We start from the raw sequence: 26,662 nt of genomic DNA on the forward strand, positions 1-26,662 counted from the left end.
TCACACAGCTGCATTCATCTGATGGGGACTTAGAGAGAGTAACTGAAGCTGCTGGCTGCTGATCAACAATGCCTCACCAAAGATGACAGTTGCATAGTTGAAGATGATCTGTATATTTGAGTGCTGCGGAGTCAATAAACAGGAAAATGAAGGAACACGAGAAAGGATAAGAAACAAATAATTTATGAAGCATCTACCAAGCGCCTGACACTAACTGGGAAGATTCATGGAAATTATGTCACTGAATCCTCACAAACACCTTGGGTCCTAAATTATGTTATATTCAGTTTACAGATGAAAAAGCTGAGACTTGAGAGGGCTGTAGTTTCCCAAAGTCCAACAGCTAGCTGGAGGCGGAAGCAGGATTTCAATGTGTCCGCAGTCCTTCCACCACACTGTGTGGTTACAACTAAATGAGACAAATAAAGTCGTGGTGAAAGAGGAAGTGGGAGAAGTTGGTTTTGCTGCCTCCGTGAAACAGAATGTGTGACTCAGAGATTTCTGACAACAAGACCTGGTGTTTTGTGTAGTCAAGGTCTGCAAATATCTCAGTTACTAGATTCAGGAGATTTTAACTCAACAACAGAAACTCACTGTCAGCCAAAAAGTGGGATAAACATTTCTTTGAGTTGGTATATAGACAGACTTATGAGAGCAATGAGGCAGCTCTGGATGATTTCCACAGAAAACCAAGTACAGCTGAGTCTCATTTACTTGAAAGTTATCTATACTATAAACTCACACATCTAACGCACAGCAAATCAACAAATAAGTAAAACTTTGTGAATGCTCAAATAGATGTCATAAATAACAAATAATGGATCTCATGCAGTGTACTTCTTATTCTGTTTAAAGTCCTTGAGCCCTCAATCTATTCATTATTGCATATCTGGTTTCCAAATATCTCAGAAGATAAAAGAAACTCTCACAAGGATCACTGAAAACAATGAGAAGTAATGTCTGACAAGAAGGGGTTAGACAAAAAAATAGAAAAAGCAGCTGCAAGAACTCAAAGATCTCAACATCAATTCAGATTTATGGTCAAGGGCCCTGAATGGCTTGTGGGAATTACTCTTGTAATACACCCATGTGAGATAGTGGATGTTTTCAATGTCGACCGAGAATCATCAATATAAGATTAAACTAATTTCAGGCTACTTTTCTAAGTACGTAGGAGGCATATAGTACATTTGCAGTACATTCAGTTGTCTAAGATAACTAGCATGAAGAAAGTCTCATTGCTTAAGAGGATAGGAACTCAGCCATCCGGATGATTTATCAGTACACCAAATGGTGTATCCTCAAAGGATCTTAGATAATCTGGTGCCTTATTGTTTAGCTATGAACTCCAATTTCCAACCACAACTTTCACTGGAGTGAGGCAGGGGGCCCAGGGGAATAGCCTCCTGTTGGCCGGAAGCGGAGAGAGGAGAAATTCCACCATCCAAGGGGTCCGCCAAACATCTGCACCCTCCACTTCCCGCTGTAGCTGCGGTGGGGATGGTGCTGGTGAGAGAAAATCTCCCCATTCGATCCTTGCTCCCTCTCCTGGTCTTAGATCAACGAAGTTGGGAAGTAGGGACAAAGGCCCTCGCCCATGGCCTTCTTAGGGTGGTCTCAACGCCCCACTGGGCACACACAACACGCACACTCACTTGTACCAGGTCTTATTGCAAATGTCACAACAGTAACTAAAAATATTCCTTAGGCATGTGTTAAGTAATCATACTGACAGCCTTTTGTTTTACTTCCTTATTCTTGCACTGTTCCAATTGTGCTAAAAGTACCCAAGCGTCTGACTTAAATTCAAAAGAAGCCTGATGCACAAGGGGAAAAAAAACAAAAAGAAGGGGCTTGGGTAATTTGCAAAATAGATAATGAGTTGTTACATGATTGAGTCAAATATACTGCTTCTTAAAAGATATTTTAAATGTTAAGTCACTTGATTTTTCTCTCTCGGTAGGAGAAATGCTGACCGGAAGCTTCACAAAGCTATTAAATGCCTTTTCAGAAATTGCAAATGTGACTTAAGAAATAGACTTATTGCGTGTGGGCTGATGGTGACCTTATATTGTCAAAAGGACTAGAAGACTCACGGAACTTCTAATATGGCTTTTTGTTTAAAAGAGGACGCCACTGTTCTTAGTCACAGCATAGGTCTCAGTCAGACGTTTGCAAACACTCTGTAAAATGCTACCTCAACAGTTTGTGTTTGTCAGAGTTTTAACTTCTTTTATGCCCAAGACACCCTTGGCTGAGAAAGCCTATGGACCCCTTTTCAGAATAATGTTTTTAAATGTATAAAACGAAATATAAAAGATTACAAAGAAACCACATAGAAAAAATATAATAATCAAAAAACCGGTAGTGTAGTAATATATGTGCTTCTTTATTAATGCATTAAATGACGATCTAGCGGTGAGTCTAGTGACATCGGAGTGGCAACGATGAGCGTGAATATTCGGAGATAGACACAGCAATTATAATGGGAGGTGAGAATACCTGTGATTCTTATGGGAAACAAAATCACAGTTATTGCTAATACTTCTGTGGTTTGTGGCCAATATTTTTATTGGAAGAAAATGTTAAATTTCAGTTAGAGATCTGTGAAAACGAAGATATATTTTCCCCATGTAAGGGTGCAGACTCCCTGAATCCTGTCTAGAGGCCCCTTTGAGGGTCCATGAGCCCCAAGTTAAGGGCCCCTGGAATAGGTAAATCATTGCCATATGATTATGAGCATCATTGAGATAAGTTTCTTCAAACAAACATTTGTATATAAATCCAAGTGCAGTTATGAAGATTCATATTTTTAATTCTTAATTAGAAATGTCATTCACTCATTTATTTATTTTCTTACTTCTAACCTGCCTGTTTTTGAAACGATTTGAAGCAATTTGCATAAATGCAGACAGCAGAATATAATAAAATTACAAATAAGTGGATGAGGAAAAAGGAACAATAGAAAAGATTAATAGGAAAAGTAAGAGGTGTCTTGGAGTGAAATTAATACACAAAGTGTATGATGGAAAGTTCTAGACCTTTATTAGAGTATGATGACAAATTTGATTCTAAGTTTTGTGACTTTTAATGCAAAGGGCAAGTCACAATTAGTTATAGACTCATGACCACATCCCCTTTAAAAGAAAGTGAGGAGATGCCCAACTCTTTCTCTACCGAAACTAAAGAGAAATTCCTTCTGTAGGCCTTGTCTCATAACTGTCTTAGTCTGGGCTGCTGTAGCAAAATATTATAGACTGAGTGGCTCAAACAATAGACATTTCTTTCTCACAGTTCTAGAGGCTGGGAAGTCTGGGATCGGGGTGCCAGCATGGTTGGGGTCTGGTGAGGACTCTCTTCCTGGCTTACAGGCCATCTTCTTGCTGTGTCCTCATAGATTTCTCCCTTGTTTCTTCTTCTCTAAGGGCACTAAATCTCATCATGAGGTCTCCACCTCATGACCTAATTACCTCTGAAGACGCCATCTCCAAATACCACCACACTGGGGGTTCGGGCTTCAACATATAAATTTTCGGAGGGGAGCCCACAATTCAGTCCCGAGCAATGATACACTGTGTAATGAAATTAACAGTTCTCTTAAAAATTTCCTTGTCTCCCTGGGTTCTCTTATAATTTCTCCATGTAAATCAATGACATATGTTTCTGCTGGCCCAGCTTAGTATGGAAATGGATTTTCAAATATCTGGTCTAAATTTTTTAACCTTCTGGAGGTATAAAGTACTATTATTTATTTTTATATATTTATTTTTTTGGTACCACCTCCTTGGAGGTACTTCTTCCTGAAATGTGGATTAGTAATTATTAATTTATCTATGTCATGGGCCAATTTGAGACTCTGCTGAAAGCCATAAATGCAGATACACATTAAATTCTGCATACAATTTCAGGGAATCACAGATCTCCTGAAATCTCAGTGCTCTGAGTAGTAAATAACTCCGGGATATAGAGTAACAGACAGGCCTTTAAATATATTATAAACGTTGTTTATTGTAACTGAGCTTTTGACATGGATTGATAACCAGCCAGTTGGATTTAATGCTCCTGGCGAGCATGGGAATGCAGCTATTCTGCACTGCAGATTAAATAAATGCTCTAAAAGCCTGGAGAACTGGGAACCCACAGGCACATTTAACAAAATACAATGCTAGCATTTCAAGGTTGGAGGGGTGCCTGGATCGTACAGCCTCAACTCTTGTGCCCAAGATTCTCAGGCCCCTTGGAGAAATCACTAATCTTTGGGTACCACCACTACATGGTTCCAGGAGAGGACGAACCAAATGCGGACACATCTCTCAACGCCCACATCTCTTACCCCCGATCATTTGCCATAGCCCAGCTAAAACCCATCTGTAGTGTAAGAAATCAGAGGTAACCCAGGTGAATCCAGATTTTGTGAAACCAGAAGCTTATACAATTTGGGGTAGTCTTTAGGAAAAATAATACAAAATTGCAAAGGAAGAGTTGCGGGAAACCTAAAATTTAAAAGACTCGACAGAAATGACAATTAATTTCAAGTTTTAAAAAGCTGACGAAACACCAGAAGTAGCACATTATCCAGAAAAATAAGACAATTCTAAAATTAAATGCCTGACATACCGCTAAAATACTTTTTCTCCTACATTTTTAGCTTCATAATTTGTGATTGCCTCCTCATGTGATAATGCTTTTGTGACAACATTTTCTCTAGAGAACATGGAAAGATAATCCAGTCTGTCCTCTAGCATAAGTTCATCAGAATTGCTTTTCTTTTTTATTCGTTGTCTAGAAGTCAAAGTCTTTGGGCTTCACAATGTATTACTGGCAATGTAAATTTTTAGGATGTCTCTCTCACGTTTCTTTCAACTATGAGCTTTAAAATTTGAAAGGAGTTCCCCCAGTCTTGCTTCTGCTTCTATTCATTAGAAATCTTCTTTCCTTCTACTACCCACAGACACGGGGAAATGCATGACCTGTTCGTATTGTAATATGACCTCTGGCCCTGAGCCATCATATCACCAGGCTGGGTGAATTAGCCAGTGGGAAATAGAGTGTCACTGGAAGTTATTACGACACTAGAACAGCTAGGAATAACTTAACAGCACAAGGAAGAGGCTGAGAGCCACATAAGTATATCCCATTAATCACAAAGCAAGTATATCAGAGTCCAAATATTTCCAAGTTTGTTGACAGTGGCAATGTATACTCTCTTCTGGAAAGATCCCATTCCTAACCGTGGGGATGTGATCTTATCACAGGCCCTAATAAGACAAATATCTTAGAACTCAGCAGCCTAAGATCAGCATGAGTAAAGGCCACTTGGAATAGTTCGCAATCTATTTCCATTCACAGATGAAAGGGTATTTAAAGCCATAGACACATAGACCACAGAATATGACTAGAATGATTTTAACCTGGAAAATTTAAACCTCATAGAACTATATGCTCATTTCGACTATAAAACTCTTGGTACAGCACATATGGAATATTTTAACTGATTAATATAACTTTCTGGTAAATGCCCCAAGATAATTGGCTACAAAATATATGCTTTGGTAAGTAGCCGAGTTAACATGTTTTATAGATTTATTGATTATGAGCCAGTCAAATGTGGGTCTAAGTCTAACAAAGGTGCTTACTTTGGGTTTAGAATAGTTGGTCTGTAGCTCTTCTTTTCAGGAGTCAGGTATCAAGGCTTCTCCATTAAACCCACGCCTAGCTGGCAACAATTAAAGCTATTGTTTTCAAATACAAGAATTCTCATTTTATCACCTATGGAAGGGGAGTGTCTGTCACCTTCATGCAAGAGAGGAGTTAAGTTGCAAAGGCACAGGAAGCGCCTGCCTCTTCAAAGCCCATAGGAACTACAGAGTTTATTTGACTATATTTTGTGTGTGTGTGGGGGGGTGCCTACTTTGTTTGTTGAAGAAGAAAAAGCCATTTCTCTCAATACTTACATTCAAATAAATTAAGAATAAATATTTTCAGAGGCTCAGTTGAGGAATTAGAATAAATAGGAATACTCTCTTTATACTTAAGCCAAAATTACGTCTACTTTGGACTTTACCCACAAACAGGCCAAACCTGCATTTTATTTTTATTGGAGGTGGAGAGGAGCTGTCCTTTCCTTCTGAGAGGGAATAAAAAACACTGTACACACCAGTGGAAGCAATGACCTCCTTCTTTCATGGGGCCCTAGAAAATGAATGGTGAGGTGATGGACCATTCGATTGGTTTAAAACAATTCTAGAACTGGGTTCTTATTTTTTACATAATTTTGTTATTAAATAACAAAAATAATTTTATTACTTAATATTTTTAAGTAATGATGAATTTTAATAACTATTCAGGCATAGAATTCCTGAGGGAAAATAAATTAGAATAGTATAGATTCACGATTTTCAGAAGAATTTTTTTAAGTATAGGATTCTTTCTTTGAATGGAAGTGTGCCCTGAGTCCAAAATGAAACCAGTAACCCCGGCTCTCAGCACACCTCCCCTAGTCTTTTCTCCCAACTGCTTACAACCTGGCATATTATTGGGCATAGAGCAGGTTCTCAGCCTCATGAAGCACTTGTGGGCGGAATGACTGTTCAAGTTTTTAGGAGGCTAAGTGCTGACAACAATATTTTAAGGCATGAGTGATTCATGATCTTTCTGTGAAAGAAACAGTAGGATTTCCTGAGAGATTCTGGGGTGAAGCACTGAGACAAATAGAAGCACTGGCATCCTTTCTCTCTCTGATCATATGTAGGCGTGTATGTGTGTGTGTATGCGGTGCTGATGCTGGTAACCTTAATAGGAATTACTCATTCTCTATTGAAAGGAGAAGAGGCCTTTAATAGTTCTTCATTCTCTAAAGGATCGTTGCTCTCCATTTCTTTTGCTTTCTTTGGGTTTGCGTCATTTTTCAGTTGAGTTAACTGGGCACAGTCTGTTTCTTATATGAACAACTCAAAATGTCCACGTGATTTGAGATTATATAATTGACTACAATAACTCATGAAATGTTTGAGAAGTTAAGGTTAAGCTCTTGGCTTAAACTTAGTTTAAGATATTATTGAGAAGTTCTCTATAATCAACTCTAAAAAGACATTTTGGTAACAATTCGAGAAATTGTTCAGTCAAAGCAGTGTGTATATGAAATAGCATTACAATCTGTTTTCTCATGCGTCCTCAAAATTTTTCTTAAGAAAACTTTTCGTAATTCTCTAAAACTGAGCCAGATGATTCTGAATCCTACATTTTCCTATTAACAGTGAATTTTGACTTAAACAATCTTTGCATTCTGCTGTTTATAGAGCTCTTTCCCTGAAAGTACACAGAAATCTTAAATGATGAAATATTTGAGATTGCCCTAATCACTGAGCCTTAGAAGTGTTGCTAGACTTGTTCTCAAAAGGATTTCTGTGCTTTATGTACTGATTTTCAAACACTGAAAATGTGCATGTGGACTTTCACATTGTTCTGCGTCCTAGGACCTCCTGCTCAATGACAGAGATAAGAAAAGAATGCTCTTCAGAGCATTGCAGCTCATTAGGGTGCTGTCCAAAATCTCATACATGCCTGATAAAGTTAGTGGAATGCCAGTGCCTCTGCTGTGATTAAAGAATCTCAATGTGACTTGTCAGGGAGCTCAAATATTAGCTATAATCCCCATCTGTGCAGAGCTCTAAGATTAGGCCTTGTAGACACAAAGCTATATATATAGAATATCCCTTGTTACGTTACAAGTTTTCAAAATGAATAGAAGAAAATGGAGCAGGAACTACACAGGTTAAGAGTGGGTATCTATAGATTTGGGGATGAGGGGTAGTTTTTGTTTTATTAACTTTTTTCTTTTGCATTTTTTAAGTTTACAACAATGTGAATATGTATTTTTTATATCAAAAACTTTATTTTCTAAAAAATGGAATGAATGCTATAGTTGTTGCTTTGAGTAAGGACATGGTGAATACAGATCCTGTATATACTTTGTCCCTTCTAGCGCTCAATAGCCAGCACCATTGTCAGACATGCATATCACTTTGGGTTTAAAAATATGCCTGTGGTAGGGGTGGTGACTCAGAAGCCTGCTCTGTGCAAGGAGGACCAAACAACTGGAAATGCAGTGACTTTAGAACAGTGAGGAAGGGAAGAGGAAAGTGTCATTATATAATATACATTTAGCATCTGCATCTAATCCACTCCTCCCTCCCAACATTGGGAATGGGGCTGGTGTGTCAGCCTCTTTCACTTTAATGTTCCTTCTTCTTTTTATTTTTATTTTTTAAAGATTTTATTTTTTTCCTTTTTCTCCCCAAAGCCCCCCCCCCCGGTACATAGTTGTATATTCTTCGTTGTGGGTCCTTCTAGTTGTGGCATGTGGGACGCTGCCTCAGCGTGGTCTGATGAGCAGTGCCATGTCCGCGCCCAGGATTCGAACCAACGAAACACTGGGCCGCCTGCAGCGGAGCGCGCGAACTTAACCACTCGGCCACGGGGCCAGCCCCTAATGTTCCTTCTTCTTTACCAAAAACCATGCTGATATTCATGTAAAGAGCATTTTATGTGGAATACGCATTTTGGTCAGAGAAGTACAGACGGAGAGTTTTCCTAGGTGTAGAAAGTTGACACAAATGAATCTCTACTCGTGGGAGTTTCTAGGGAGTGTGGCAGAGCTTTGGGGAGGGCTAATGAGGCTAAAAGATGTGACATTGGCTTCTGGGAGAAGCAGAGTAGGCAGTGGCAAAACTGTGAAGTGAATTTTGTTCTCAGTCTTGTCCTGTCTTCTTTATATCCTCATCTGTGGCAGCTCCCTTCCCCTACCTCCCACAGGCCTGAACTTGTGCCACCCTCTGGCTGGTCAAAGTTCCTACAATGACACACCATCATCGAAACTGCGCACCCCAAAGCCTCTTTCCTTCATTTTCCTCTTCTTTCCTTTCTTTTTCCCTGTGCTTCCCTTTATCCTCATTAAATGTATATAGAGTTCACAGCATATCAAGAATCAAAACAGAAAAGCTTGAGAGTCATGAATTCTGCCTCCTTCGTATAGCTAATAATTTGGAACATAGTGTTTTTAACCGCGTCAGGAGGAGGGTCTGCCTACTTGATCTGCAATGTTAGGCTGCAGCCAACCAATTGCTGATGCGCACTGTGTGTCAAAGCTGGGTCAGTCACTGCCCTGCCGGCAGAGAACATTCAGTAAATGGCGGACCCTTCAGAAAGGACTCAGAGACATGACCAGGTGCATTGTATGGGGTCCAAGAGCCATGGGGCTCCTGGCCAAAGCCAAGATGAGCGAAGAAGTCTGGCAGGGTGGGAGGAGGCATGGTTGTGGGTTCAAAGATCTCTGACACAGAGCCTCCTTGTCCTCTGCTCCTCCCCACCCAGTCCCTCTTCTAGAGCGCCTATGGGTTCTGAAAGAAGAGAGTATAGTCAAAGGAAAGCATCTGTAACTGTGTAGAGTTCTCATCAAAGTAATGATCAGAAACAGGTATGCGTGTGTGGGGGGCGTGGCTAGATGAGGTTGGGGGCAGCATAGGCAGCCAGCTATGAGGAGTAGAGTGGCAGCTGTCCTCAGAGCAGAGGTCGCCAGCCAGAGTGACAGATTTCAGGGCAGTAGTCTTCATCTGTAAAATGGGAATACAGACAGCGCCAACTTTATAGGGCTGTTGTGAAAATTGAACGATTAACACGTGTATAGCATTTAGCACGTGCCTATGCAAATTAAGTAATAATCAGAGCTTAATAAATGTTTTTTCATCATGGTTTTTGTGAGATCCCTTCTCTCTACTTATCTTCTACTTATTTTCAAGTGGTTACAAAGATTGATTTTATGTGATGCAATAAAATGGATTTAGGCCATGTTTTTGATTTAAGCAGAGAAATTGCTTTTCAGGATGTATTAGAAAAGGGTTAGATTAAACCTTAAGTGGATCGAACTTGAGCAAAATTTTAAAAACAATTGTGGCCTCTCAAAGTTGATTTTTTACCAAATAAAAAAATTGGGCACTAATGTCATCTTTTGCTTTAGGAAGATTGTGAGAAAAACTAATAACACTTGGTGGAGGTTAATATAGTATTGAAAGTAGTAATTTTAACAGTTTTGAACTCATTTTCAAAGACATAATTGGAATAATTTTCAATAGACATCAGTCTTTATTTCTTAGGAAATTACAGTGATTAACTGCAGGCAGCCTCTCTTATTGTTATTTGAAGATAATAGGACACTGTTGAGGATTGGGGAAAAAAATGAATGATTCATGTTCTGTTAAAGACTTCATAGCTGAAACATTCTTCATCAGTCTTTTTGTCTGGCTACAATTTATATGTTCAAGGCATAATCATCAAATGCAGCTTCCTTTACTGTATTTGGCCTAGAAAACTAATTCCAATGAAGAACAAGAATAATGTTTTTCCTAGGATTAAAATACAGATTTTTCTTTTAAGGGGGTGCATAATATACCAATTTAAAACAAAATGATGTTCTACTTGCAGAACTCTGTGAAAGTTGAAAGGAGAGTTTTGTCCCATCTTTGGGTATTTTCAGGATTCTGTCTCTGCTTCCTTAGGAAATTGAACACTGGACAAGGGCAATAATTTCACACTCATTATTCAGGCATTTGAAATTACTCTTTTACTTTGAAATGAGATATTCAAATCACTGAGTGTTAGGAAAATTGTACATGGATGAAAGAGCAAATGGATCTTGATCTGTCTTCTTAGCTTGAGTCTTTGTAGAGGTGGCAATGTGGTTTTTATCAGTGGAAAATAGCACCCTATTTCTTCAAGACTTTTCCAAACTCGAAATGATTTAGATAGTATATTTGAATCTGAGTACCACCCAGGTAAGCATCTGCATTCGCCCTTACATAGGCATTGTTGCTTTTTAAATGTGAGTAATGCTATAAAAGTTGTCTAGCTTTCACCCCCATCAACACCCTTGACTTGTAAGGTGGAGAAACCTATTTGTGCTCTTTCTGGCTGGAATGTCTACTTAGAGATTCATGCTATTGGTTGTGAATCAAGTTACATACACTGATACCCAAATTTGTCTTGTCTTGACCCTAAACTAAACAATACTAGGATTGTGAGGTCCAAGGATAAAAAGAAAATTAAAAAAAAAAGCTAATTTAATATGGTAAGAAGTTCCTGTAAAATGTTGATTACTACATCATGAAAACAATGCTGTTTTCATTCTTTTGGGAAGTAGAAGGAAATGACATAAAATTTTGTCCTAGGGAGAAAGGAAAAGCTGCTATACTACTACGTGCACCAAATGCAAAGATATAAACGTGAACAAAAGCTAATTACTTGGCATTCGATACAGCTAACATTCACCTACTTTTGCATTATTTATGATTTTAGTATTACAATTTCAAATCATTATAGTTGGAAAATGTTCAGATAAAGCATAATATCACATTACCCTGTAATTTAACATATTGACAAAACTAGAACCAAAAGGCACAAAGTTTGGACAACATGGAGTGCAGTTTGTAGAAGAGAAAACAAGCCTAGATTTATTTGACATGAAAATAGAGGGCTTTTTACTCTGGTGTGATACTTACAGTTTTAAATACTCAAATTTTGGCCGCAGAAGTAGTCTTACTGTTTATATAAATTTTGATGAATTTCCATTCAAAAAGAAAAGTTGATTAAAAATGCATACCTCATGGGGTTCTTGTGCAAATCGAATAAATTAATCCATGTGAAAGCATTTTGTAAACTGCAAACTGTGGCACTAAATTTACTTTATAGGAGGCAATCACTCAGTGTCATTAAATGATTGAAAGAAAACACTAATCCGGCATATTTTGAGCTTTTTCTAATGTGTAATAAGAAGGAAAGCATTCCAACCTCAGTTGTGTACCTCTGCCAAAAATGTTTAACTCAAGTCTAATTGTGAGGGAACAATTAAACAAATCCAATTTGAGGGACATTATGCAAAGCAACTGGCCTGGACTCTACAAAAACATTAATCATCAAAGACAAAAGGAACTATATAAACATGACAATATATGCAATGGTGAACCTTGACTGGACCCTGGATTTAAAATAAAATATAAATTCCACAGACTGAAAAGGATATTATCGAGACAATTGGGGAAATTTGAATTGTATATTACGTAATTGTATTGTATCACTTAAAATTTCCTAAGTGTGATCATTCTTATGTAATTATGGTAGGATATTTGTTTTTAGGAGGTGCATGCTAAAGTATTTAGGAATGAGACATCTTTATGTCTACAACTAGTTCTCAAATGGCTAGGCAAAAAATCTGTAGAGACAGAGAGAGTAAGTAAATGTGGCGAAATGGTAATAATTTGGGAATATAGATTAATGCTATCCAGATACTCATTGTTAACTATTTTTCTGCAGCTTTCCATAGTTTTGAACATTTCAAAAATAAAAAGTTGGTGGGGGCTGGCCCCATGGCTGAGTGGTTAAGTTCGCATGCTCCGCTGCAGGCAGCCCAGTGTTTCGTTGGTTCGAGTCCTGGGTGCAGACATGGCACTGCTCATCAAACCACGCTGAGGCGGCATCCCACATGCCACAACTAGAAGGACCCACAACAAAGAATATACAACTATGTACCAGGGGGCTTTGGGGAGAAAAAGGAAAAAAAAATAAAATCTTTAAAATAAATAAATAAATAAAAATAAAAAATAAAAAGTTGGAGAAAAATTCAAAAAATTAAGAAAACCCAAATACTCAAAATAGTTGAGTTATTGAAAAACAGACCTACTTGAAATGTGCCCTTAGAAGATCATGTTTTTCTACCATCTCATTTTACTGTCAGATAGAAATATATGGGTTTAAAAAAGAACCTTGCAGTAAAAGCAATGCTTCAGGGAAATTTATAGCACTGAAGGAACATATTAGAAAAGAAGAAAGATCTAATATTAATGATCTAAGTTTCCATTTTAGGAAACTAGAAAAAGAAGACGAAGTTAAATCCACAGTAAATAGAAGGAAAGGAAGAATTAGAGCAGAAATCAATCAAATTCAAAACAGGGAAGAAACAGAGAAAAAACAACAAAACTAAAAGCTGATTCTTTAAGAAGGTCAATAAAATCAATAAGCCTCTGGTCAGGATAACGAAGAAATAAAAGAGAGAGGTCACAAATTACTAATATTAGAAACAAGAGAGAGGACATCACTACAGATCCCATGCAAATTAAAAGGATAGTAAAGGAATACTATGAACAGCTCTATGCCCACAAATTTGATAACCTAGGTGAAATGGACCAATTCCTTGAAAGACACAATCTGCTAAAACTCCCACAAGAAAAAATAGATGATCTAAATAGGTCTATATTTATTAAATAAATTGAATCAATAATGAATAACCTTTGAAAACAGAAAGCACCAGGTCCAGATAGGTTCACTGGTGAATTCTGCCAAACAGTGAAGAAAGAAATTATGCTAATTCTTTACAGTCTTTTTCAGAGGATAGAAGCAGAGGGACTACTTCTTAACTCATTCTATGAAGCCAGTATTACCCTAACATCAAAACCAGACAAAGACATTAAAAGAACAGAAAACTATAGACCAATATCTCTTATGAATGTAGATCCAAAAATCCTCAACAAAATATTAGCAAATTGAATCCAAAAAGTATAAAAAGAATTATACACCACGATGAAGTAGATGTATCTCAGGTATCCAAGGCTGGTTCAACATTTGGAAATGAAGTAATGTAATCTATCACATCAACAGACTAATACAGAAAAATCACATGATCATATCAATAGATGCAGAAGAAGCCTTTGACGAAATCCAATATCCATTCATGATAAAAACTCTCAGTAAACTAGGAAGAGAGGGGAACTTCCTCAAATTGGCAAAGACTATCTACAAAAAACCTACACCTGACGTCGTACTTAATGGTGAAAAACTCAAAGCTTTCCCACTAAGATAAGGAACAAGGCAAGGATGTCTTCTCTCACTACTCCTTTTCAACATCATACTAGGAGTTCTAGCTAATGCAGTAAGGCAAGAAAAGGAAATAATATGGATTGGGAAGGAAGACACCAAATTGTCTTTGTTTGTGGATGACATGATCATCTATGTTGAAAATCCAAAAGATCAACAAAAAAGCTCTGGGCATTAATAGTGATTATAACAAGGTTGCAGGATACAGTTAATATACAAAAGTCAATTGCTTTTCTACATCCCAATGATGAACGTGGAATTTGAAATAAAAAAAAATACCATTTAAATTAGTACCCTTCAAAATGAAATATTTAGTTATAAATCTAACAAAATATATACAAGGTCTATAATGAAGCAAACTACAAAATTCTTTTGAATGAAATCAAAGAAGCACTAAATAAATGAAGAGATATTTCCTGGTCACGGATAGGAAGATTCAATATTGTCAGCTTTACCTGTACATTCACTACAATCCCAACCAAAATCTCAGCAAGTTATTTATGAGTAACAGCAAACTGATTATAAAGTTTATATGGACAGACAAGAGACTCAGGATAGACAACACAATATTGAAGGAGAAGAACAAAGTTGGAAGACTAATGCTACCCAATTTCAAGATAGAATAAAGCTCCGGTAATCAAGACAGTGTGGTATTGGTAAAAGAATAGATAAATAGATCAATGTAACATAATAGAGCCCAGAAATAGATCCCTATAAATATAGTCAATTGATCTTTATAGAGGAGCAAAGGCAATATAATGGAGCAAAGATAGTTTCTTCAACAAATGGTACTGGACCAACTGGAGATCCATGTGCAAAAAAATGAATCTAGACACAGACCTTACACCTTTCACAAAAATGAACTCAAAATGGATCATAGACCTAAATGTAAAACACAAAACTATAAAACTCCTAGAAGATAACATAGGAGAAAACCTTTCTAATTAATTAATTAATTAATTAATTATTTTATTGCAGTAACATTGATTTGTAATATTATATAAATTTCAGGTGTACATAATTATATTTCAATTTCTGTAGATTACCTCGCAAAAGCTAATTACAATCCATCATCATACAAGTGTGCCTAATCACCCCTTTCACCCTCTTCCCTACCTGCTTTCCCTTTGGTAACCACCAATCCAATCTCTGTCTCTATGTGTTTGTTTGTCATTGTTTTTATCTTCTATTTATGAGAGAGATCATATGATATTTGACTTTCTTCCTCTGACATATTTCGCTTAACAAAATGCTGTCAAGATCCATCCATGGGTCACAAATTTCAAAACCGTTTATTGAAGAGACTTCCCTTTCTTCAGTGTATGTTCTTGGCTCCCTTGTTGAAAATTAGCTGTCCATAGGTGTGTGGGTTTATTTCTGGGCTCTCGATTCCTTTCTGTTGATCTGTGTGTCTGTTTTTGTGCCAGTACCATGCTGTTTTGAGTACTATAGCTTTATAGTATATCTTGAAATCAGAGAGTGTGATACCTCCAGCTTTGTTCTTTTCTCCTCAAGATTCCTTTGGCTATTCAGAGTCTTTTGTTGTTCCATAGAAATTTTAGGATTCTTTGTTCTATTTCTGTGAAAAACATTGTTAGAACTTTGTTATGGATTGCATTGAATCTGTAGATAGCTATAGGAAGTACAGACATTTTCACTATGTTAATTCTTCCAATCCAGGAGCACAGAATATTTTTCCATTTCTTTTTGTCTTCTTCAGTTTCTTTCAATAATGTTTTATAGTTTTCAGTGTACAGATCTTTCACCTCTTTGGTTAAGTTTATTCCTAGGTATTTTATTCTTTTTGCTGCAATTATAAATGGGATTGTATTCTTAATTTCTCTTTCTGCTACTTAATTATTAATAGATAGAAACACAACTGACTTTTGTATGTTGATTTTGTATCCTGCAACTTTACTGCATTCGTGTATTATTTCTAAAAGTTTTTTGGTGCATTCTTTATGGTTTTCTATATATAAAATCATGTCATCTACAAATAGTGGCAGTATCATTTCTTCCTTTCCAATTTGGATCCCTTTTATTTCTTTTACTTGCCTGATTTCTCTGGTCAAAATCTCCAGTACTGTGTTGAATAAAAGTGGTGAGAGTGGGCACCCTTATCTTGTTCCTGTTCTCAGAGGGATGGCTTTCATTTTTTCACTGTTAAGTATGACATTGGCTGTGGGTTTGTCAAATATAGCCTTTATTATGTTTCCTCCTTCAGCCATTTTATTGAGAGATTTTTTTAATGACAAATTGATCCTGTGTCTTATCAAATGCTTTCTTTGCATCTATTGAGATGATCATGAGTTTTTTATTCTTCATTTTATTAATGTGGTGTATCACAGTGATTGATTTGTGGATGTCAAACCATCTCTGTATCCCTGGAATAAATCCCACTTGATCATGGTGTATGATCTTTTTAATGTATTTTACTTGATTTGCTAGTATTTTGTTGAGGATTTTTGCATTGATGTTCATCAGTGATATTGGCCTATAATCTTTTTTTGTGTTGTCCTTGTCTGGTTTTGGCATGAGGGTAATGTTGGCTTTGTAGAATGAGTTAGGAAGCTTCTTTTCCTCTCCAATTTTTTGTAAGAGTTTGAGAAGGATAGGTAATAAGTCTTCTTTGAATGTTTGGTAGAATTTACCAAGGAAGCCATCTGGTCCTGGACATTTATTTTTGGAGAGGTTTTTGTTTACTGCTGTCTCCTTGCTGGTGATTTGTCCATCCAAGTTCTCTATTTTTTCTTGATTCACTTTTGGTAGGTTGTATGATTCTAAGAATTTATCCATTTCCTCTAGATTATCCAGTTTGTTGTCATGTAGCTTTTTGTGGTATTCTCTTATAATCTTTCGTATTTCTGAGATATCTGTTGTAATTTCTTCTCTTTCATTTCTAATTTTATTTATTTGAGCCTTCTCTGTTTTTTTCTTGGTGAGTCTAGCTAAAGGCTTGTCAATTTTGTTGATCTTTTCAAAGAACCAGCTCTTTGTTTCCTTTATTTTTTTCTATTGTTTGTTTAGTCTCTATTTCATTTATTGCTGCTCTGATTTTTATTATTTCCTTACTTCTACTGATTTTGGGCTTTGCTTGCTCTTCTTTTTCCAATTCCTTTAGGTGCACTGTTAGATAGTTTATTTGAGGTTTTTCTTGTTTGTTGAGGTAGGCCTGTATTGATATAAACTTCCCTCTTAGAACTGCTTTTTCTGTAGCTCATAAATTTTGACATGTCGTATTTTCATTTTCATTTGTCTCCATGTATTTTTTGATTTCTCCTTTGATTTCTTCATTGACCCAATTGTTGTTCAGTAGCATTTTGTTTAATCTCCACATTTTTGTGACTTTTCCGATTTTCTTCCTACAGTTGATTTCTAGTTTCATACCATTGTAGTCAGAAAAGATGCTTAGTATTATTTCAATCTTCTTAAATTTATTAAGACTTGTTTTGTGGCCTAATATGTGATCAATCCTGGAGAATGTTCCATGGGCGTTTGAAAAGAATGTATATTCTGTGGTTTTTGGATGAAATGTTCTGTGAATATCTACTAAGTCCATCTGGTGTAATGTGCCATTTAAAAGCCAATGTTTCCTTATTGATCTTCTGTTTGGATGATCTATCCGTTGGTGTAAATAGAGTGTTGAAATCCCCTACTATTATTGTGTTGCGGTCTATTTCTGCTTTTACGTCTGTTAATAATTGCTTTATAAATTTAGATGCTCCTGTGTTGGATGCATAGATATTTACAAGTGTTATATTTTCTTGTTGGATCGTTCCCTTTATCATTATGTAGTGCCCTTGTTTGTCTCTTGTTACAGTTTTTGTTTCAAAGTCTATTTTGTCTGATATGAGTATTGCTACCCCAGCTTTCTTTTCTTTGCCAATTGCATGGAGTATCTTTTTCCATCCCTTCACTTTCAGTTTGTGAGTGTCTTTAGGTCTGACATGTGTCTCTTGTACTCAGCATATATATGGTCCTTGATTTTTTATCTAATCAGACACTCTATGCCTTTTGATTGGAGTATGTAGTCCATTGACATCTAAAGTAGCTATTGATAAGAATGCATTTATTGGCACTTTGTTACTTTTTTTCTGGGTCTTTTAGTTCTCTGTTCCTTTCTTCTTCTCTTGCTGTCTTCCCTTGTGGTTTGATGGTTTTCTTTAGTATTATGTTTGGGTTCCTTTCTCTTAATTTTTTTTCTTTTTATAGGTTTCTGGTTTGTGATTACCATGAGGTTCATATATAATAACCTACAGATATAGCAATCTATATTAAGTTGACAGTCTCTTAAGTTTGACCTCTTGCTAAAAGCTCTACTCTTTTACTCCTCTCCTCCCACATTTTATATTTTTGATATCGTATGTTACCTCTTTTTTGTGCATTTGTATCCTTTACCTCTTGTCATGGAAATACATAATTTTAGTACTTTTGTCTTTTGACTTTCATCTTAGCTTCATAGGTGGTTGCTTTGCTACATTTGCTGTATACTTGCCTTTACCAGTGATTTTATTGCTTTTTTTAAAAAAATAATTTTCTTATTACTATTTGTGGTCTTTTCTTTTCCACTTAAATAATTCCCTTTAGCATTTCTTGTAAGACTGGTTTCTTGGTGATAACTTCCTTTAGTTTTTGCTTGTCTAGGAAATCCTTTATCTCTCCTTCCATTCTGAATGATAACCTTGCCAGGTAGCGTATTCTTGGCTATAGGTTTTTTCCTTTCAGCACTTTAAATATATCATGCCACTCCTTTCTAGTCCATAAGGTTTCTGCTAAGAAGTCAGCCAATAGCATTATGGGGTTTACTTCATATGTAACTTGTTGCCTTTCTCTTGTAGCTTTTAGGGTTCTCTCTTTATCTTTAACTCGTAACATTTTAATTATAACATGTTTTGGTGTTGACCTCTTTGGGTTTATCTTGTTTGGTGCTCTCTGAACTTCCTGTACCTGGATGTCTGTTTCCTTCCTTAGGTTAGGAAAGTTTCCAGCTATTATTTCTTCAAATAGATTCTCTGCCCCTTGTCTCTCTCTTCTCCTTCTGAGACAACTATAATACTGATGCTAGTGCACTTGATGTTGTCTCAGTCCCAGGGTCCCTTAGACTGTCCTTGTTTTTCTTAATTCTTTGTTCTTTTATTTGTTCATTTTGGGTGATTTCCTCTAGTCTTTTGTCCAGATTGCTGATACATTCTTCTGTATCATCTGCTCTGTTATTGAGTCCCTCTAGTGAATTTTTAATTTCCAGTTTTGTATTCTACATTTCTGATTGGTTCTCTTTTATATTTTCCAATTCTTTGTTGAAGTTCTCACTGAGTTCATTCATTCTTCTCCCAAGATCAGTGAGCATTCTTATGACCGTTAATTTGTCCTCTTTGTCAGGTAGATTGTTTATCTCTGTTTTGTTTAGTTCTTTTTCTGAGGTTTTGTCCTATTCCCTTATTTGGAATGTATTCCTTTGTCTCCTCATTTTGGCTCTTTCTGTGTGCTTATATCTATGTATTAGGTAGGTCAGCTAGGTCTCCCATTCTTGGAGATGTGGCCTTATGTAAGAGATGCCTTATGAGGCCCAGCAGTGTGCTTCCCTCTTGTCACCAGTTCCAAATGTTCTAGGAGTGTCCCCTGTGTGGGCTATGTGTGTCCTTCTGTTGTGGCAGGGTTGCTCTTGCTGAAGGTGCCCAGGGAGGCTAGACTGTCCCCCTGGCTGGCTTATTGTAATGCTCAGATGCCTATGGCTGCTCTGGTCCCTTCAGTCACTTTATCATGCATGAAGAGCCCCAGCGTAGTTGGCTGCAAGGTCTAATAACACATTCCTCTTGCAGTTTTTCTGTTAAGTGAGTAGACCCCCACTGAGGATGCTTGCTAGGCTCGGGGGCTTACAATTGCTATAGGCCTCCAGCCTGCAAGGCTGTTCTTAGCTCTCTCAGGAGGGCAGCTGAGTGGGGCCAGCCCCAGGCATGGGAAAACCCAATTGTTTCAGTCTTTTGAAAGTGGGGCCAATCCCCTATCTGACTGTTTGAGAAGCAGAAGTCTGCTGCAGCTGATAAGCCCCACAACCCACAGGGCCACACGCCCTGTCAGCACAGTCCTACCTCATGTGCATGCCCCAACCTACTGAAGCGGACTCAGTCACCTTGCTGCAGAGGCCCTGCACACTCCACCAACACAGGCCCACACCTTGCACATGTCCTTCCTTGCAGAGGTGGACCCACTTGCCTGGCTGCAGAGGTTCCAGGCACCTCACCTATGTGGGTCCACAACTTGCCCAAGGGCTTGCTGTTGGGTGGGGCCAGTCCCTAGGGTGGGCTGCCTGCCCTAGCTGAGCTGAATTAAATCAGTGCTGTAGTGGCTGGGGCAGACTCCTGTGGTAACAGGCCAGGGGAATAACTCAGTGACATCTGCCAGTGTCTGTGTCAGCAGGCCTGTACAAGGTCACAATAATGGCTGCTGCCAATGTCTCAGTCCCTGTGGAGGTCATCCCAGCCTGGGGAGGTCTCCCCACTCACAGAGATGTGCCCACAGCTTATCAAATGAGTCTCTTTCACCAAAGGATTGTGCACTTTTCTTCCTGCTGATTTTAGGTTGTTTTCCGAAATGGGTGAATTTGTGCATGGGCCCTTTAAGAGCAGGCTTTCTCCCTCTATGTCCAATAGCTTTTCTGGGAGTATTCCTCCATTGTTGTTAATAGCCAGCAAACCCAGTTACTATGACACTTGTCTCGATCATGTTGAGTTCAAAAGCAACTTATTGTGGTAAAGCTCTCCTGCTCAGCTCCCCCACTTCTCCAGGGAAGGCTTCATACCTTAAGAATGCTCTTGGCTGGCTGTGAAGTGCTGTGGGTCAAAGGTGATTTTTTTCTCTCCAGAAAGGAGTTTCTGCCTCTTCCACCTCAGTCAGTACTGTCCCTTCTTGTGGGGGTTCTTTTTATCCAGTTTGCAGTTCTCTCTCAGGGATAATTATTCCAAGAGTAATTGCAAATTTGTTGTGTCCATGGGAGGAAGTGAGTTCAGAGTCCATCTACACTGCCATCTTGACATGAGATCAAGAAAACCTTTTTAGATACAACATTGGAGACATAATCCATGAAAGAAATAACTGATAAGCTGGACTTTGTTAAAATTAAAAACTTCTGCTCTGCAGAAGACAATATCAAGACAATGATAAGATAAGCCACAGACTGAGAGAAAGTATTTTCCAAAGATACGTCTGGGTGGTCGGCCCCATGGCTGAGTGGTTAAGTTTGTGCACTCTGCCTTCCGCAGCCCAAGGTTTCACTGGTTCAGATCTTGGGTGAAGACATGGCACCGCTCATCAGGCCACATTGAGGTGGCGTCCCACATGCCACAACTAGGAGGACCCACAACTAAAAATATACAACTATGTACTGGGAGGATTGGGGGAGAAAAAACAGGGGGAAAAAAAAGAAGAAGATTGGAAACAGTTGTTAGCTCAGATGCAAATCTTTAAAAAAAAAAGAGAGATACATCTGATAAAGGACTGTTATCCAAAATATACAATGAATTCTTAGAACTCAACAATAAGAAAAACAACCTGATTAAAAAATGGGCCAAAGAGTTTAACAGACACTTCACCAAAGAAAGTATACAGATGGGAAATAAGCATATGAAAGATGCTACACATCATATGTCATCAGAGAAGGGCAAATTAAAACAAAATGTGATACCACTAAACTATTAGAATGGCCAAAATCTGGAAAACTGACAACACCAAATGATGGTGAGCATTTGGAGCAATAGGAGCTCTCATTCATTGCTGGTGGGAATGCAAAATGGTACAGCCACATTGGAAGACAGTTTGGTGGTTTCTTAAAAAACTAAACATGCTCCTACCATGCAGTTCAGCAATCATGCTCCTTGGTATTTACCCAAAGGAGTTGAAAACTTATGTCCACACAAAAATCTGCACATGGGTGTTTATAGCAGCTTTATTCATAATTATCAAAACTTGGAAGGAACCAAGATATCCTTCTGTAGATGAATGGATAAATAAACTGTGGTACATTCAGACAATGCAATATTATTTAGTGCTAAAATGAAATTAGCTATCATTCCATGACAAGATGTGAAGGAAACTTTAATGCATATTACTAAGTGAAAGAAATCAATCTGAGAAGGCTACATACTGTATGAGTCCAACTATCAGATATCCTGAGACAGGCAAAATTACAGAGAAGATAAAAAGATCAGTGATTTCTGGGCTGAGGGTGAGGGTGGGAAGACATGTATAGGCAGAGCACAGAGGACTTTTAGGGTGGTGAGAATAGTATGTATGATATTATAATGATGGATATATTCCATTATACATTTGTACATACACATAGATTGTGCAACATCAAGAGTGAACCCTAAGGTAAACTATGGACTTTGGGTAATTATGATGTATCAATGTAAGTTCATCTTTGATAAAAAAAAAAATGTACCATTCTGGTGAGTGATGTTGATAATGGCGGAGGCTATGCGTTTGTGGGGGCAGGATGTATATGGGAAATCTCTGTACCTTCCTCTCAATTTTACTGTAAACCTAAAACTTCTCTAAAAATATTGTCTTTAAAAAATCTGATGTTTTTGACTTACAACTTGGGCAATAAGTGAGGTTATTGTTACTAACTTGCGGCGTTTTCCAACTGGCAAAATTCTAAGAAAACAGATGGAAGTTCTAAATTCATGTACACATCTTTCAAAGTATTTAAAAGCAAAGTAAAAATGTATCTTGAGGAGTGTTCAATGAGGTTAGAACATTTTTTTAGCTGTATCTTTTAGAAAACATTCAATTCCAGGGGATCTCAGTTTAATGATTTCCTGCTCATTTACTACCCAGTTCATCTTCTTTCCTATGAGATAGAACTTCCTGTCTCATCTCCAGGCAAGACACAGGGCAGTTGTCACAAGGACCACGTTATTGTTTTGTTGCCTCTTCTTGAGGTTGATATGGTAGGATTCTGACTTCCTCCTGGGCAGTTGAGTCCAGGCAGAAGTCTCCTGACCCGTTGTCTTGTCTTTTTTTTGTACAGATCGGAAACAACAGCACTGGAAGGAGGAAGCACACAGCTTTTTGGTAAGTAATTGATATTCCTCAAAATTCTCCCTTTTAGTGATATTTATGACCTGGAGGGCCAGCACTCTACTTTGTTATCGCAATTTGTGAATCAAATTATAATAGCCTAGGTATGTTTAGCCCTAGGCTAGGATTAGTGCAGAGGGAAGCTAATAGTATTGATAAATAAGCAACTATATTTGGCCCTCTGGATTTCCCTTGAAAATGGATTCTTGGTAGTAATAACTTTTCAGTGGTAGAGTTGTTTAGTAAAGAAGTTTACTTACGGAATTATCTTTGTTGAGCTCCTCGGTGATGAGGAGCATACCATAACTATGAAAGTACCGTAGAACAATAAATATGTGAAGAATCTATTTTGTAAGTAATTGTGTATTTAGAAGCCCAGATGTAAATGGAATTCTCTAGAAATGGGACACTTACTGATCTAAATTTACTAATAATTAAAATAAAATATTTATATTTAATAATTATAATATAAAAGTAAAGCAATTTTAAGATATTTCCACCTTTAAATTTCATCACTAAATGATCTAGACCAGATTGGAGTTCTTTGAATATGCATGTAATTCTTCCCAAATTCCTTTGAGTTTCTATTAATATAAAATGATTTAAAAAGACTTATGTTTTAGCTCCTGACTAGGACATCCACCTCTTTTTTGGTTTAACTCTTTTTTAAGATGAAATACAATTCTAAACTTGCTGGAGAATGCAAGGGACATGTTTTTTTCACAGCCATCTGTCAAGGACACATCTTTTGTGACTCTATGGATATAACTGAAATTCTGGTAAATTTTCAGAAAATATTAGCGTATTAATTTAAATGCTATTATTTTTCTATGAGCCAAACAATAATAATAATAATCGCTATTCTCCCCAGTATGTACTTTCTCCTCCTTCCAATGATCTTGCCACTGTCTGAAACATTGCTCATGACCCATTAGTCACCATTGTCCTTTTTGGTGACCATTGCCCTTCTCTCTTTCCTTCTGTAGTTGTGAAAATCCATTGTCCTAATTGTCTAATTTACTGACAAAAAAATTAGTTTTGGTGCACACCGTACCCATTTAGATGTCTTCATACATAAATTCCTGTTGTCTCAACATATATGGACTAAAGGCATCCATTTATTGATGAGACAGACTGTATGACAGGTAATAAGACTCCTACATTGCCTTCCATGGTAAAGAATGCTTTATTGACCACAACATTTGATGTGTCACTGACAATTTTAAGTGACATTTTTCATACTCAAACTTTTAATTGATGGTTTACAAAACTGGTGTCCCTACGGTGTTGACAAAAATGGGTGGATTTTTACCATCTTCAAAAGCTGACAAGTACCTTTTCTAGTAAAACACTTCTGATCCTGCGATTAGGGGCCTCCCCATCGTAAAAGGTGTCTAGAAAGATCCTGGATTGTTATTAAAAAAAGGTGTGTTATGAGAGAATTTTTCACTGATTGAAAGACTGGGTTAGATAGATGAACTCTATAGTCTCTTGTAATATAAAACTTGATACTTCTTATGGAAAATGATACTAGCTGTGTCACCAATGACTGAATTTGATAATTTGAGTCTTGTTAAGCATTATAGAAATTCTTGCCCTGAACAAAATCAGAGACAGAGCATAGTGGGGAAGAGGGCATGCTCTGAACTCAGATGGCCTGGATTTGAATCTTGTCTCTGACACTTACTAGCTATTTGACCTTAGACTCATTACTTAACCCTTATGTGCCTCACTTTCCTCACTTGTTGAATAGTGATAGTAATAGTACCTTATAAAGCTGGTGCAAGGGTTTAATGAGTTAATATGAATATAGCTCTTAGAACAATATCTAGTATATAGTTTGGCACTCCATAAATGTTAGTTATGAATGGTGTTGAATGAATGATATTGTCATCAGCTGGGGCATCTGTGACTCTTGGAGATTTTTATGCATTTTTACCAATCCCTCAAATTTATGGCTACTCTTAAAGAGTGGAGTGCATCTGGCAATGATTTCTATGAATTCCCAACTTACTTCTTCAGGTATCCTATGTACCGTCTTGGTTCCATCTGAAGCCAACTTGAAGGCAAAGTTTAGACTCTCTACTACTTTCTACTTATACCAACATTGTGAGTGCCGCTTCTTCTATCATATTGCTCTCCTCCATTTTCCAGGCTCCATCTTCATCTTCCTCTCCTTGTCTCACGCAGGTCTTTCTGCATACATGCCAACACTTCTGGATCTCAGGCTTTACAACAAAGAGGCTTATTATGGTATTTTTATAGCAAAGCTAGACGTTTACCCAAGAGAAAGTCTGGAACTTGCTACTAGGATAATAAAATGTCCTCCAACTTGGTGTCAAAGCATATTAGTAATTTTCATCTTTACCAATGTCATTAAGTAATAGTAAAGGACCTTTGCTTATATAGTCACTCTGATATAGGCATAGTTCTTAGTCCAAGTGTGTGCAGCAGGAGCAAAGAGTTCATGTTTAGTTCTCATTCACACATGCCTAAACTTCTGACCCCGTGATTATTTTGAGTTCTTCACAGAATTTTCTTTTCACTTTTTTTTATTGTGATAAAATACACATGCCATAAAACTTACCATCTGAAACATCTGAACTTTAAGTGTAAAGTTCCATAGTATTAAATACATTCATATTGGTGTACAACCATCAGCACCGTCCATCCGCCTAACTCTTTTCATCTTGTATAAGTGAAACTTTATACCCTTTGAAAAATAACTCTCCATCCTCCCCTCCCCTGCAGCCCCAGGCAATCACCATTATACTTTCTGTTTTTATGATTTTGACTATTCTAAGTACTTTATGAGTGAGATCACACAATGTTTATCTTTTTGTGACTGGCTTATTTCTCTTAGCATAATGTCCTCAAGGTTCACCCACGTGGTATCATATTGCAGAATTTCTTTCCTTTTTAAGGCTGAATAATATTCCATTGTGGATACACACACCACAGTTTGCTTATCAATTAATCCATCAATGGACACTTGGATTGCTTCCGCACTTTACCTATTGTAAATAATGCTGCTATGAACATAGATGTACAAATATCTTTTCAAGACCCAGCTTTCAATACTTTTGGGTATATACCCAGAAGCAGAATTGATGGATTGTATGGTAATTCTATTTTTAATTTTTTGAGGAAGCACCATACTATTTTCGACATTGGCTGTACCACTTTACATTCCTACCAAGAGTCTTCACAAAATTCTTAAGTACAGAATGCTTGTCTAATTATTTTGACATATTCCTACTGGGCAGTAAATATTGTGAAGTTTTATGTGACTACTTTTTGAACACTAGGTTATATTTTTCCTATTTTTTTTATTGCTGTGCCTGTAAGAGTTATGTCCTAAGACCTACTTAATGCTAATTTATGTTACCAGGTGATTCAGAATGTCAATAGAATTTTCCAGAACAGAAACATGTGGGGCCAAGTCTTATACCTCTAATGGAAAAACAACTTGGACTCAAAAGATTTCTTAGCTTATTTTAGAATAAACTCTATGTTAAAATCCTGGCAGTGCTGGCAGTGAAGGAATAAATGATCACATATGTTTTCTTCTTGAAGTCTCATAATTTTTCTGCACAAAATATATCAGTGTGAACAGGAATGGGAACAACTGGATTACAAAGAGAGATTTGGTTAGCTGAAGAAA

At 37.3% G+C, this 26,662-nt stretch overlaps 1 protein-coding gene across 7 annotated transcripts in view; it reads left to right on the forward strand.

Annotated features, from left to right (window-relative positions):
• IPCEF1 (interaction protein for cytohesin exchange factors 1) overlaps window positions 1-26,662 on the forward strand; it is a 171,673-nt gene that overhangs the window by 40,205 nt on the left and 104,806 nt on the right. For all 7 annotated transcript variants that reach the window (XM_008529096.2, XM_008529099.2, XM_008529097.2 and 4 more), the window contains one exon: window positions 22,949-22,992. The gene's annotated coding sequence lies outside the window, so the exon portion shown is untranslated. The remainder of the gene's footprint in view (window positions 1-22,948; window positions 22,993-26,662) is intronic.

The sequence above is a fragment of the Equus przewalskii genome, chromosome 32, assembly GCF_037783145.1.
Source record: "Equus przewalskii isolate Varuska chromosome 32, EquPr2, whole genome shotgun sequence".
In the NCBI taxonomy this organism is placed as follows: domain Eukaryota; kingdom Metazoa; phylum Chordata; class Mammalia; order Perissodactyla; family Equidae; genus Equus; species Equus przewalskii.